The 14,599-nt window shown below is 39.1% G+C and overlaps 1 long non-coding RNA gene across 1 annotated transcript; it reads left to right on the top strand.

Moving 5' to 3' along the window:
* The first annotated feature begins 561 nt into the window (after positions 1-561).
* Positions 562-14,389, top strand: LOC143665317 (uncharacterized). The gene is made up of 4 exons (XR_013166873.1): positions 562-684; positions 7,988-8,085; positions 8,650-8,741; positions 11,033-14,389. It is a non-coding gene; the product is annotated as an uncharacterized LOC143665317 (long non-coding RNA).
* Positions 14,390-14,599: the final 210 nt, after the last annotated feature.

The raw sequence follows: 14,599 nt of genomic DNA, 5'->3' as shown, positions 1-14,599 counted from the left end.
ACAAAGAAAAACTGAGAGAATATATCTCCTGCAAAACTATCATATAAGGGATCTGAAGAATATCTTTAATCTAGAGGTAGATTTTCTTAGATGGAGACAAAGAACTGAAGGAAGAAATAAACAGCACATCAAAGAGTAATTATTTAAATAAATATTAAGGAATGTTTATTTTCTAAAACAATATTAATACTATGTCTTGAGGGCTTTGGAACACATGTGAATGTAAGATATATAAAAATGACTAGCACAAAGAGCAGGAAAGTAGAAAATGAAGCTAACTGTCTTTATATTGTTCAAGTGAAAAGGTACTAACATAAAGCAGATTTTAAATAAATGAAGATTACATACTCAATCTCTAAAATAACTACTGAATGATAAAACAAATAGATAAGATTAATGGAATGGAAATTTCTGACCCAAGCAAAAGAATTCAAGAAAAGAAGTATAAAAGAAATGAAAAATCAGATGGGAAAGATATAAAACAAATCTTAAGAGAGGAGATTTAAGCCAGATTCTATCAATAATTATATTTAATCCTTTTTTTGCATAGGAAGGCACTGGAAATTGAACCCTGATCTTTGGCATGGCAGACAAGAATTCTGCCTGCCACTGAGCCATGTTGCACTGCCCTTAATCTCCTTTTATTTATGCTGTTTGGTGGAATAATACTCATTCTTTTTCCATGTGAGTATCCCATTATTGCAGAACTATTTGTTGAATTGTTTGTTTGTTTTGTTTTTTTTGTCTGCTTGTTTTGCTTGTTTGTTTGTTTTTGGGGAAGTGCATGGGCTGGGAATTGAGCCCAGGTCTCCTGTATGACAGGTGAGAATTCTACCACTGAACTACCCTTGCACCCCCTCAGATTCTATTAATAACTATATTTAATGTAAATGGGATAGATATTCCAAAGAAGAAAATGGTTTTAGATTGCATAAGAACAGGAACCAATTAGGGGTGTTTTACGAGACATAGATGAAAATAAAAGTATGAGAAAATATATAATATATTAAACTTGTAAGTCACTGAAAGGTGCTATGACTATAATATTGTCAGACAGTGTAGACTTTAGGAAAGATGTATTGCTAGAGGTAGTGATAAAAGGTTTACTCAATAAGAAAACATAACCTTTATAAATTTGTATGAAACTATTATGGGTTGAACTGTGTCTCCAAAAGTGAAATATTGAAGTCCTATCCCTCATCCAGTGCCCATGAATGTGGCATTATTTGGAAACAGCATCCTTGCAGATGTAATTAGTTTAGATTAAGTCCTACTGGATTAGGATGGGCCTTAACTCTAATATCATTGGTGTCCTTACAAGAAGAGTGAAATTTGGACACAGGGACAGAGAAGCACAAGGGAGAAGGCCATGTGAAAACAGAGGCAGATTGGATGGTGCATCTAAAGCCAAAGAATGACAAGAATTTTCAGAATCCTGAAAGAGGCAAGGAAAGATTGTCCCTAGGACTTTCAGAGGGAGAATGAACTTGTCAATACCTTAATTCCAAGTATCTAGCCTCCAATACTGTAAGATAATAAGTTTATGCTGTTTTAAATGACCAGGTTTTGGTACTTTATTATGGCAGCCCAAGGAAACAAATACAAATTTTGGGTACTGAAAAGTAGGTGCTGCTGTAACAAATACTTAAAATTGTGGAAGTTGGTTTAGAATTGCACAATTGGGTAGGGGCTGGAGAATTTTTGAGATGGTAGATAGGAAAAGCCTGATTGCCTTGAAGAGACAAATGGCAGAAACATGGACATTAAAGCACTCTAGTCAGGTCTGAAAAGGAAAAGTTGAACAATTCACTGGACACAGATGAAAAAGACACCCAGTTATAAACTGGTGGAAGACCTAGCTGAATTAAATTATACAATTTAATGGAAAATAGAACTGTAAGCAATGAGCTAGGATATTTAGCTGATGACATTTCCAAGCAATGTGTGGAAAGTACAGCCTGGTTTGATCTTACTTATTACAGTAAAATGCAAGAGGAAAGAGATAAAATGGGAAATGTCCAGCCTATCCAGATAGTGTGCTCTGAAAACAGGGCAAAGGTTGTGTCTGGACAGTTGTTTGCTAAAGAGATTAGGCATGTTATTTTATGGATCCAATCAATCATATCAGCAAAAATGCTGCCAGCCTGGACTGAAGGGGATAGAGACTGAATTCAGAATTCTAGGATTCTATAAGAAGGAAATAGGCCAATTGAGCTACTGGGTGTGAACAGGTGCTATCCTTCAAGAGAATAAGAAAAAGACTTGAGAGAAGCCTGCCACCTTGGGCTGGAAAGCAGGGCACCTGACCAGCACAGCTCAGAAAATAGAGTATAGAGTCACTGAAGATTATTCTTTGACCTTGAATCCTAATGGAATTTTTCCTGCTGGGTTGAAAACTTTCTTCAAACCATTAGCCCCTTTATTCCTTCTATTTTCTCCATTTTGGAATGTCTCAACCACAGTTTAGGGGACAAGCTTTCAAAATTTCACTCACATCATTAAAAATGACTGTTGGGATTCTTTTGAAACACTTTGTATATTAAACACAGGAACATAAAAAAAATGACTGTTGTTGGAATTTAATAGATGCTTTTCATCACCAAGAAAGCTTAATTCTATTAAACTTTGCTAATTATTTTCATCATGAATTGATGTTGAAATTTGTCACGTTTTTTACCTTTATTGACACAATCATATGATTTGGCAAAATTTTAATCTAATCACATGGTAAATTGAATTGATTGATTTTCTAATGATAAACCACTTTTAATATCTGGAATAAAATCCATTTAACATGAGATATTATCTTTTTTACATATTGCTGGTTTGATATGCCTATTTGTTAAAGAAATTTTCATCTATGAGAAATATAGTAATAATGTTTTGTTTAAATATTGTATATCCTTACTGACTTTTTCCTGCTTGTTTTCTCAAGCTTGTTGAGAGAGATGTGTTAAAATCTGTAACTATGATTATGGCTTTGTATTTTTCTCAATTTACTTTGGTCCATTTTTGTTTTATATGGTTTGAAGTGATGTTATGGCTTGAGTAGAAATGAAGGCAAAACATTTAAGTGAAGTTTTAGAGAAGAGGTAGGTAAGAAAGATTATTACAGAATTACATTTTGCAAAAATTAACTGCTTTGGTTGATGAATCAAAACAGCTTTTGATCAGCCCATGATAATCCTGGGAACCAAGCAGCATATATCATTTCAGCATCTTTCATAAAGATGCTCTGTGAATAATTTATGATGCAAAAATTATGACCAAACATTATCCCTATCAATAAGAAACAGCACGAACCCAGTTTGATAGGAAAGGTAGGAGTATGAAAATAAGTATGTTTTGATGGAAAAATATAAATTGTGGATTTCAAAAAATATTGACTCTACATGTTTTCTAAGAATTCCACTGTTTGGTTTGGTCTTGTGTGTTAGTTTGCAAACTTCTGGAATGCAATATGCCAGAACTGGAATGGCTTTTACAACAGTGAATTTAATAAGTTACAAGTTTACAGTTGTAAGGAAGTGAGAGTGTCCAAATTAAAACCCCAACAAGAGGTTATCTTTACTCAAGGAATAGCTTAGTCAGCTGAGTAGCCACATGGCTGGTATCTTCTGGTCTCTTGCTCCTGGGTTCCATTGCTTTCAGTCTCTATCTGTGTGGGGATTCCTCACTTTGCTTCTTGCAGGCTGGCTTTTATCTCTTGGCTTCTCTTGGCTCTCTCCATATTCTGGCTTCCTTATACATCTCATGGGAAGACACACAGCAATGCCTGCTGGTCTCCAAGCATCACCAAACATTTGTGTCTCTGCTCTGTCAGCCTTGAAATTTTTGCTGGCTTTCTTTCTTTCTATTGGCCTGTCATTTTTGCCATTTCTGAGGTTTCTCCAAAATGTTTCCTCTTTTAAAAGATTCCAATAAACTAATCAAAACCAACCTTGAATGGGTGGAGGGAGTCGTTTCCTTCTAAACACCCACAATTGGGCATATTACATCTCCACAGAGACAACCCAATCAGAAGTTTCTGCCTTACACTATTAAATCAGGGCTAAATGAAACAGCTGCTTCCACAAGATGGAAATAGGTTTAAAACATGGCTTTGCTGAGGTACATAATACTTTCAAACCAGCATGCCATGTTTAGCTAAAGAGGATAATAAGGAACTGGCTTAGACCTACTATATGTAGATGATGGCTGTGATCCCACTGTAGCTTAAAATTATAGTGAAAAATAAGTGCATATGATGGCTAATAGGAAAACCTCACTCACTCAGATGTTTCATGCCAGAATTGAAAAAGGGACGACTTCGTTCTATAACATCTTGCCAGTACTTAATATCTATTATCCCATAGAGTCTATTCTGTAATGACCCTAACCATAGTTGAATATTCACTCCAAAATTGTATGATTCCTACAGTTTAGAGTTCAAGGACAGAAATAGAGATAGAATAGATATATTTTTCTGATAAATGTGATCTCATGTGAAGAATGGAAAGAAAGGAACTGACAGAATTCCATGGATGGTATAAAGACAGTTTGAGCAGTCTAAATGGTTGCTAATGTCATCATATTATTCTTAAGTTGTCCTTTTGATTGATTTTTCACTTAAATAATTTATGGTCATAATGTTATATTTAATTTGTCTGAGAAAAAATCATATTATTTTTTAGTATTACTAAGAAAAACAAAATAATAATCTACCCTTTGAAGTGCCTGTTGATGACATTTATTTAAGAAGTAGGAAAATAAAAGTGGGCCATGCATTACAAGTAAAATGTTTGTTGAAATATCTCCCAGTTTATATTCTCTCTTTGTAAGCATGTTTCTCCATCCTTAATCCCTACCAGCCATTAGAATATCAAAAATGGGACAGGGTGAAAGCCAATACAACTTGAAGGAATTCGTTGCACACAAGAGGAGGATGAGGAGATGCCCTTAAGGTCCCAAGAGTTGTTACGAAGAAGAGGCAAAATGAAGGTGGTGGGAGAAGTCAGCCTATGTTCTCATTTTTCCTTCCTGGAAATATCCAATGGGAATGGTTGTTTTGAGAACAGCATAGGGTGAGAGGGGTGGGAGAGAATGAGGGTATAATGACATATTCACCCAGCTTACCCTGAGAAGCCCTGTTATCAGCACATGTTTTCTGTAAAGGTACAGATAGTAAATATTTTAGCCTCTGTGTGGCATGTGGTCTCTGTTGCCACTACTCAACTTCACTGCTGTGGCATGAAAGAAGCCATAGACAATATATAAACAAATATAGCTATATTCCAACAAAACTCTATTTACAAGCTCAGATGACTAGATTGGGACTATAGGCTGCAGTTTTTTGTACCCTTACTCTAAGGAAAGTCTTGCATGAAGCCAGGTTCAATATGACATATCAAGAATCGTATGGTATTAATAGAAATAATCATATAATATTGGTGAGAGGAAAAGCCTAAGGTAGTTCCCCTCCCCCAGGGGTGGGGAGTGGGTAAAGGCATCAATAGTTTTCTTTGAGCCTGGTAAGCAGAGGTAGTGGATTTCAGAAGCCTGAGGGGATTAGGATGAAGAATGTGAAGTGCAGGGATTTCATGACTGATGGCAAAATAAGGGAACTATGGACTCCAATAGTAGGTGTCAGCACAACATCTAGGCAAATTTGTTAGCACCAAGTGATCACTAGACCATGGAGCCAGTGGGACACTCTATCCATGGCAGAAACTAGAGAAAAATCATTTGACTCCATGAAACCTGCCTCTTGATGCCACCATTTAGTCACTTAAGCCCCACATCATATATATTGGACAACATCTTGACAAAGAGTTGGAGATAGCAGGAAAATAATATGAAAAATCCAGTTGTCCCAGGGAGGACAAATTACCAAGTTATCTGAAGCAATTATTTAAATTGCTGTATTTGAATGAGTTTACTACATTGGAAATAAATATAATGGGATAGGGTGAGTTCTTGAAGGCTGCATTCTACCCTAAAGGGTCAAGATAAATTATAGGAAGTAAATAAATACTCTTATTTGAGTGGATAATTATCAATAAATAAAAACTCAACCCATTACACATTAATTGAAAGGGGATTTTTTTTTTTTACTTTTTTTATTGTATGATACAACATATTTACAAAGCAAAAGAACAAAAAAGATGTGTTAGTTAGATTCAGTTGTCAACTTGGCCAGGTGAGCATACCTAGTCTTGTTGCTGCGGACATAAGCCAATGGTACGTGAACCTCATCTGTTGCTAATTACATCTGCAGTCCGCTAGGAGGCATGTCTGCTTCAATGAGTGACATTTGACTTAATTGGCTGGTGCTTAAATGAGAGATTGCAATGTAGCACAGCCGAAGCAGCTCAGCATTCCTCATCTCAGCACTCGCAGCTCAGCTCAGGCCTTTGGAGATGCAGAAAGAAGTCACCCCGGGGAAAGTTGTTGGGACCCAGGGGCCTGGAGAGAAGACCAGCAGAGACCATTGTGTGCCTTCCACGTAAGAAAGAACCTCAGTGGAAAGTTAGCTGCCTTTCCTCTGAAGAACTAACAAAATAGATCCCTTTTTATTAAAAGCCAATCCATCTCTGGTGTGTTGCATTCCAGCAGCTAGCAAACTATAACAAAAGGCAATAGTTTTCAAAGTACTCTTCTGAGGGGAGGATATGGTTAAAACATTTGTAGGCTTACTCTGTGTTTGCATGTCCTCAAGCAGTGGAAAACCACTGCACTTGTCTGTTTGTTTGTGAAGCTGAAAACAACTTAAGCTGTTTGCTTTAACGTGTCATTTGCATATCCGTCTGCTTTACTTATCTGAAGCATATCCTCCTACTTATGGGAAAATTCCTGCTTTGTTCTTAAAATTAAAGGTACCTCAAAGAAAACAAGAACCTCTCCTGGTGTTCAATGGATAGCTTAACTCCAAGTGGCCCCTTTACCTGATAAATAGCTAGCAGAAACTTGAAGCTCTGGCTCTCTCTCTTGGGTCAGAGACATTCTTGCTTTCTGACTTTGTGTCATAGGTTTTTTTCTTCTCATGCCATTTTTTGCAGGACAAAGAATAACTACCATAGATGGTGTTCCCACACTCTCCAACAAGTGGTAACAGGACAAATCCCAGAGTTGAACATGGGGTACAATACCATAATCTCAGAGTTTTCATTTTAGCTGTTCCAGAACATTGGAGGCCAGAAGGAATAAATACTTTTTTATCATCACAATCAACTTTTTTTTCTTTTAGTGAAAAATAACATATATACAAAAAAGAAATAAATTTCAAAGCACAGCACCCAATTAGTTGTGGAACAAATTTCAGAGTTTGGTATGGGTGACAGTTCCACAATTTTAGGTTTTTACTTCCAGCTGCTCAAAGTTACTGGAGACTGAAAGAAATATTGTTGCAGGCAGCCCCTGTTTGTTAAAGTCATTTCCTGTTACAGCAGGCAGGCCCCTGTTTACTTGGGCCATTCCCTCTTTGAAAAGTCTCCCAGGCTCCAAGGATGGTCTAAACTGCATGTAGGCAGGATAAGAGAAGTCCCTGTGAAGACCACTCCCCTATAACCACTCATTCGCTTCTGTAAACTCAGCTTTGCAATTCTTCTGGGTCTGATCACTGGCATGCAGCCAATTACCTCCCTCAAGCATCACCAGTTACTATATTAGGAAACATTCTGTCCCAAATGAGCCATTTTGCCTATAAAATCTTGTGTCAGCCCCTATTTGGGGCTCAGACTTTCAGAGGTGACTCAGTTGAGCCCGATGGCCATAGATGAATAAAAACCTACTTCCTGAAACTTCAGAGCCTCAGCCCCAGTTTGTTCTGTTTGTGCACAGTGTTCCTTGCAGCCTTGTCCTTGGTTTTGCACAACATTGCTGGGGTCTCATCTGGCATCGAGAGGCCAGTGATATTTTCACCTCCCTCACCTGCAGTGTTGGTGTCACCCAGACCAGAGACCCAACAGACCCAACAGTGCTGGCAATGGGGCTTTTCCCCATTTTTCAGATTCCTGACCTCCCCAGCCAGGTCACTCATCACCGCCGGAGCAGCAATGGATATGGGACAGTTTCTGGAATCAGGCTGCTGGGAGCACTGCCCATCTGGTAAGTACCCAGGTGCATCAGTTTCAGCCCACTTGTAAAAGGCTAGGGGAGCCTGATAACCTCCCATAGACTCTCTGAATATTGGTCTCCATTGGGAGGACCAGGGGAAGCAGAAGTCTTCAGGTCCAGTTTCAGAAAGGGCAGTGCAAGAGGGGTGTTGGAGTGTGTGCATGTGATCCATGTGAGTGAAAGGAAGTCCCAGGCCACAGGAGCTGTGCACCAGGCCATGATTGAGTTCAGACCCTGTGGTTCCTGTGACCCTGCTAAGGGCCAGGCCAGACTGAATGAAGTGACAGTTTGTCAAAACACTTTGCTGTTTGTCCGTCAGCCCTCTCCCTAATCGTGCATATATATGGGAGGGTAAGTCAGTAAGACACCATTGTGGTGCATAATGTCCAACTTTAAGAAAACTTCTACTGATGACTCGGGAGTCAAGCTGACCCCCAGCCAACTGAGGAAATTGTATGAATTAGAGTGGAATGCTTTTGGGGAAAATAAAAAAAATTCTCTGGCATTACAGCTTATCATTACTCTGTCTTATAAATTAAAATTTTCACATTTCAGAGTAAGAGAAGAACATCTGCGTAGGAGGTTTAAAATTTATCTCATCAAGAGAGTCTGTTCTGTACAACTGATGGTGCCATTGCATGACCTGGGTAAGAAACAATTGAAGTATATGCTCTAGCTGGGAGGACTGGCTATCCTCCTGGAATGAGGTGTACTTTAATAAAGATATCTGAGTCCCAGGAAGCTATTCTTGTTCCCTAATCAGTTCCCAGAGGACCAAACTGGGCCCAGTAGCATAAGCTGATTGGAATTTGGCCACTACTATGTGAAGATATCATTAAAAAAAAATTTTTTAATTATTTAAAAAAAACTGCATGCAAGCAGTTAGAGAAAGAAAGAGGAGAAACTTAGGAAAAGAAGAGAGAAAAGAATCTCATGAGAGAGAGACAGCATCTCATCAAAATCTTATGCTCCACTATGGATCTTGACTAAGGAGACTCTGAATGCTGTCCCAAGATTGCTGTGGATTTTTACTAATGAGAATTAAAATGCTGTTTCTGATACTCTCTAGCTCTTCTCTTCAGGTGTTGGTGCCATCTTATGTGGTGATATAACTATGCTTTATTTTTGAAGACTTTTTAAATTACTATCTCAATTATTTTCTTTAATTGCTTTCCTAATAAAATCTATTTTTATATCACTGAAATCTGTTGTCCATGAATCTGAACCTATAAATTAAATGGCCACAAATATCAAATTGCTTTTCATGCAACAAAATCGGTGCTGTGAGCAAGATTTGCATTTCAGCACAGCTTCATAATGGTAAAGGTCAGTAAGACAAGCTTTAGAAAATTTATGCAGAAAACATGGACTGCGTTCTTACGAATATTATAATGTTTTATTAGGATTATTCTTGATAAATTTAAAGTTGCCTGTTTCTTGTCCTTTTTGTATGCAGAATGTTTTGTCTCCCTGATTTGTACTTTCTAATGCTGTAAAACATTTGGGAATTTTTCAGTCAGTAACCCCTCTTCAAGATTTATTTGAGATAGATGAATAGTGGGCCATAAGCTTTGGACATGGATTAGTAGATAATATCATTTTTAAAAAAGTCCTCTAAGCTCAAAGTAAAGAACGAAGAAATCCCCAGATGGTATGATTTACTTTACCCCTCACTTGCAAAGGAATGGGCCAAATGCACAGGGCCCTGTGAAGATTGGGGGAATAGAAGTAAACAGGGAAAGCCTATTCAGGTTGCTCTTTATCTAGAAAACGTTCCATTAGAAAAAGAGAAAGAAATGATTGGAGTGCATAGAAGAGGATGGGCTTTCTGAATGGAATATAGAAACACATGTGAACAGAAAAATTGAGCAATCTCTGAAAAAAGGAATTGGCAGAATTACAGGAAAAACTGTCCATGCTGAAGAATCAAAACTTTGTTTTGGAAAATCAAATTTGTAATTATCAGTCAGCAACTGAGAGGACTGCAGTCCATGTGGCCCAATTTAAATATAAAAAGAGACAAGGTAAAGTACATATGGTACTAACCACTGCCACTGCTAATTGGGACCCTGACAAGTGGGATGGTGATGTGTGGGATGAGGCAGGTGATCAAAAAAAAAAATAGGAATATTTTTGATGAGAAAGTTTCTCAGAAAAAAAAGAGTAAATATCCTCCAAAAATAGGAGCTGGCCCAATATAAAGGCAAAAAGTAGAGAAACAGAGCAATCAGATATACTTTCAAAACCACTATTAAAATCATGTATGAAGAAAAATGTAAACCAAGTTATAATCATAAAGTGAATGGCGCTCCTACTTCTGGCAAGGCAAAAAACCTGTATCCAGCTCCCTTGGCACCTTGTACCCTCATTTAATCCCTTTCTTCAAGACAAAGGGATTAGACCAAACCCCATTATCTTTAACTCCAAATTTGTGGCTCCCCTTTGGTTTTATGTTTCATATTTTTAAATTGAGGAAGCTGTTTAATATTAAGAAACTCCTTGCTTACAAGTTTTATCATTACAGATTTTTTTTAAAGTCTTAATATGTGCCATTAATTCTTATTAAAAAATTGTATACTGATGTTTCAAATATGGACTGACTAAAGCATTTCAAGCATTTAACATTATTCTGACAAATTCAATTTTGATGGTAATTGTATGTGGTGAAATGTTTGTTTGAAGTAATGGCTTAAGTATGAAGTATATAAAGGATGTGTTTTTAATGAAAGGAAAAAAATGTAGTTTTGTCCTAAGATTAAATAAATGGCTGTTACAAAATGAGGAAAATGCAAAACAGAGCCTGAGCAAATATAGTAAGTTTGCCAAAGTTTTGTAGAAAAGGAAATTATGGTCAAAGTTAGGAAAAGTTTTAGGTGAACTAAAAGGGAAGGTGTTGAAAACAGTACCTGAACCCTTTAACATCTACTCTTCTTTACAGGAAGTTGAGCCAGGGGACATGGTGAGGGTAAAATACTGGAGAAAGAAAAAAAAGGGCTCTCTCCAGCCTCAGTGGAGACATCCTTACCGTGTTGTTTTAGTAACCCAACAGCTGTCAGAGTCGCAGAGATCATCCCATGAATTCACCACTCTTGGGTCAAGAGGGCCACTGCAGATGACCCCTGGGAGTGCACCCCTGATTCTGAACACCTGACATGCATCATTCTCTGGAAGCCACCAGTGCCATTCTCCATTGCAGCCAAGATCAGCTGACCAGCCCACGACTGAGGCCTGAATGACTGTCGTTGCCCTGCCTCAGTCACCCCAGAAGCTGACTGATCTATGCACGACCAAAAATTAAGGAATCAATGCATGGACATTCCAGCCTGCCATGTCTGTGGACTAACTGTTTTTCTTGCTCTTTGCATTTGTCTTTTGTTTAGTAGTTTTAGCCCTCCTAGAAATAGGTCACCTGAAGCTCTTTCCAAAAACCAAGTTTACACTAATTTGGTGGGATCCCTCTTACCCAGGTAACTTCCCCCTTCCTAGTTGCTGCCCAGGGTGTGTGTCTCCATTCATTCCCTGAGGCTAATTGTATGTTCATGTGGCAGCACTTCCCACAGCCAGCACCATGCACTTCACTCCCCTGTTTCTGCTCGGCATGGTCATAAGCCCTCCCAAGGGGAATGACACATGCCAGGCATGCCTCAAGACCACCTATGTTGGGAAAAGGGTTGAAACTACCATGGTTTTTATAACAAGTATTCATGCCAGGGCAATTCTCAGACCTGCATTCTTAACAGAACTGAGTATTCTGCATGCACCATAAAGGAAGGTCCCCTAGTAAGCTATAATCCCACCTCACCAGGTTCTGTAGCAAAAACAGCACTCACCAGTAGTGCTGATTTTTGCTCTTCTAGGGTGACAAGGCTAACACCATAACCCCTAGAAAGGGAAGCAGTTCCAAGTCCACCTGACCTTCAATGCATGTACAGTTTTAACCTCCACTGAATCCGATACCTTTCTCAGTATGGTTCTCCTGGTAGTGCAATGTGTATATGAGAAAAAGGGAAAGAAATGATTGGAGTGTGTAGAGATCAGAGGGGAGCTCTGGGCTGTGTCGAGGTGGATGCCTCCTGGGAGCTGGTGTCATGCAGTTTGTCTCTTGCCCAAAGCTATGAGTTGGGCCCTCACTGGAGAAAAAAACCTGGGTTCTCCAAAACATGTGACCAGAGCCGGGGCCCCCCCAGCAGGTGAGGGAATCCCAAAGCAGGTGCTGGATGTGGATGTCAAGGGGCATAGGCTGTCAAGGAGACAGATCAGACCCTCTTGGAGGGGCACTGCCCCTTCCTCACTTGCACACCCCACATCACCCTGCCCCAGAGTGTTGGCTCCAGAGAATGGCTGGTTAGTCAAAGACGGGTAAGATTCCTCAAGGGAGGAACAACCTAGGACAGGCACAGTCACAAAGGGGCCATCAGGAGAAAACTTGTGGCCAACAGAGGTATGGCACAGACCCTCAACCCCCCAACTTTGCAGGGGACTAAACCCTGCAAGACTCCCTTGTTTCCCATGCCCAGCTCAGATCAGGACATACCAACACCTGCAACAAGAAGAGGATGAGATATAGGTGATGCTATTGCCCACTGGTATGGACAAGAATCAAAGGGGGGAATGTTACAAGCAACTCCTGTTTGTTAAAGCCACTTACTGTTGCAGGAGGCAGGCCCCTGTTTACTCAGGCCATTCCTTCTTTGAAGTCTCTCAAGCCGCAAGGATGGTCAAAACTGCACGTAGGCAGAATAAGAGAAGTTCCTGTGAAGCCCCCTCCCCTCCCCTGTAACCACTCATTCACTTCCGTAAACTCAGCTTTGCAATCCTTCTGGGTCTGATCAGCAGCACACAGCCAATCATCTCCCTTGAATATCGCCAGTTACCACATTAGGAAAAACCCTGTCCCAAATGAGCCATTTTGTCTACAAAATCTCGTGTCAGCCCCTGTTTGGGGCTCAGACTTTCAGAGGCTCCTCGTCTGAGCCCTATGGCCATAGATGAATAAAAGCCTACTTGCTGAAACTTCGGAGCCTCGGCCCTGGTTTGTTTTGTTTCCGCATAACATTCCTGCAGGCTTGCAGCCTTGTTCCTGGTTTTGCTCAACTTTATCAATATAATGACTCAGAAGTTATGCTCATTTGTTAAACCCTACCTTCTCTGTATAACTCCACCATCACTTTTGATCTTTCACCCACTCTTTCAGGGATATTTAGGCTATGCCCATTCTAACTTTTTCATGTTGGAAGGGCTGGCAATAATGTGGGGCAGGAAGATGGATTTAACTGATGTTCTGAAAAGGTTGGCCCCTCTATGTTTTAAGACTTATCTGATCCAGGGACTCATCTGGAGGTTGTAGATTTCTGGAAAGCTACCCTAGTGCATGGAATCTCAGTAGAATCTTATATATTGCCCTAGGTGTTCTTTAGGATTGGCTAGAATGGTTTTGGTTGGGGTTTGGCAAATTATGATAGTAGCAATATCTAACTGAAACTTGCATAAGAGTGATCTCCAGAGTAGCCTCACAACTCTATTTGAACTCTCTCAGCCACTTATACCTTATTTGTTACACTTCTTTTCCCCCTTTTGGTCAGGATGGCATTGTTGATCCCACAGTGCCAGGGCCAGGCTCATTCCTGAGAGTCATCTCCCATGCTGTCACCCATGGATGTCATGTACCACATAAGGGAGAGGGCAATGATTTCACATGCAGAGCACAGAGGGGGGGTTTCTTATTCCCAGAAAATGTATTTTGTGAAGAAATGATGCTACTGCAATGCTTCTCCTCACAATTTTGCAACATTCCTATATACCAAGAGAGAAAAAATCCCCCAATTCAGCTTTTTACCTACAGATCAAAGATGGATACATAGTTTAGACACTAACAGGAAGAGAAAATCTGAACAAAAATGCAGTCTCACAGAGGAAAAATAATGTTCAAATAGCTGGTTTTATTTATAAGGTTAGCCATTTCCTTTGCCTTCCTTTAGTACTAGCTCCTCCACTTCCTTATTTAGAACTGTGAAATGCAAGCTTGAGAGTATGAGGAATCACTGAAAGGGTCCTTTTAGCAAATGGTTTCAATCAAATTTAGAAATGTTAAGATGAGAGATGGCTTTTCCATCCTCAGTAAGCCATTCTAACTTTAGATCATGAGCTCCATTTGGTTATCCTATGTCATTTTGTATGACACTGGTAGTGTGAAAGAAACTACAAAATCTACTCCTATCATTGCCAACACCAATCCTTTGCTAACTATTCATTGATAGGCTAGTTTCAAAAATAGAACAACATTGAAATCTTGTATTTTCCCAGGTACTGCTTATAAGATAGTAATATTTTCTATTTTATAGTATTGTATTTTCAGTATTTTACAATATTGTATTGTATTGTATAAAATGTACAATATTTTATAATATTGTATTTTCCCAGGTACTGCTTATAAAATGGTAATGTCAGAAATGAGCTGCAAGAATCTTGCAATAATTTATAACTAGAATTTGTTTTATTTTCCATT

Source organism: Tamandua tetradactyla, chromosome 21 (assembly GCF_023851605.1).
Source record: "Tamandua tetradactyla isolate mTamTet1 chromosome 21, mTamTet1.pri, whole genome shotgun sequence".
Classification (NCBI taxonomy): Eukaryota; Metazoa; Chordata; class Mammalia; order Pilosa; family Myrmecophagidae; genus Tamandua; species Tamandua tetradactyla.
Note: the sequence above shows the minus strand (reverse complement) of the source record. Positions and strands in the feature narration are given on the sequence as shown.